The sequence below is a fragment of the Amblyraja radiata genome, chromosome 1, assembly GCF_010909765.2.
Source record: "Amblyraja radiata isolate CabotCenter1 chromosome 1, sAmbRad1.1.pri, whole genome shotgun sequence".
Lineage (NCBI taxonomy): Eukaryota > Metazoa > Chordata > Chondrichthyes > Rajiformes > Rajidae > Amblyraja > Amblyraja radiata.
Genome location: NC_045956.1, coordinates 19,485,739 through 19,486,554, shown reverse-complemented (window position 1 = coordinate 19,486,554; position 816 = coordinate 19,485,739). Strand labels below are relative to the sequence as shown.

General features: G+C 44.4%; 1 non-coding gene across 1 annotated transcript; it reads right to left on the bottom strand.

The window, feature by feature from the left end:
- Window positions 1–433: 433 nt before the first annotated feature.
- On the bottom strand, window positions 434–505 carry trnad-guc. Its single transcript has one exon. It is a non-coding gene; the product is annotated as a tRNA-Asp (tRNA).
- Between the last annotated feature and the right edge of the window lie 311 nt (window positions 506–816).

Sequence of the window (816 nt, the reverse complement as noted above, 5' to 3'; positions counted from 1 at the left end):
GCAACCCTGCAGGTGTTTCACCTCCAGTGTATTTTCAGTGTCCCACCTGGTTTTCACTAAAGATCTTATAGCATAAGATCTTTGGTTTTCACAGCTCTATTGTGAGCGCTGGAACTGAATTCTGCCCTCTCCCAGCGGCTACCTATAAAGTCGACCCCAACATGACGCTGTGCTGCGCAGGAGAGCGAAAATAATCATAAAACACAACTTTGCAAAGAGGTGAAAGAACTGACAACGACCTGCACTGCCCGAAACTGCAACATGTTCGCATTGCACACTGTCTGTAATCTAAAAGCACCGACCACGCCGCAAGATTTAGCTGTGAAAGAGTGAAGATTTACCAAATAGATTAAACGTTGGCACGCGGACTGATTTTGTAAATAAATATTAACGATTAAACATCGGTTCACGGGGATATTGTTTAAAAAAAATCCTCCCCGGCGGGGAATTGAACCCCGGTCTCCCGCGTGACAGGCGGGGATACTAACCACTATACTACCGAGGAACAGCGATAGCTACATTCCAACTCGTCAATTTTTAAAGGGTGCCACTGGTTCGGTATTGGGTATCTTTCTGGTTGTATTCCAATATCATCATTATCTGTCCATTCCCTCCACAGATACCGCCTGACATTTCCTCCAGTCCTTTGCTTTTTGCTTGAAATGTCTACTTTCTATCTCTGGTTTTATCCACCCACATTAGCCTCTCTCCTAATGGTTCCCATAAACATTACTGTTTTTCATACTTATCACGTTAAAGCACTGCTAACATTGCTGTATGTGTGTTCCTGTATGTCCCCTAGCTGTTTCCCCCTTC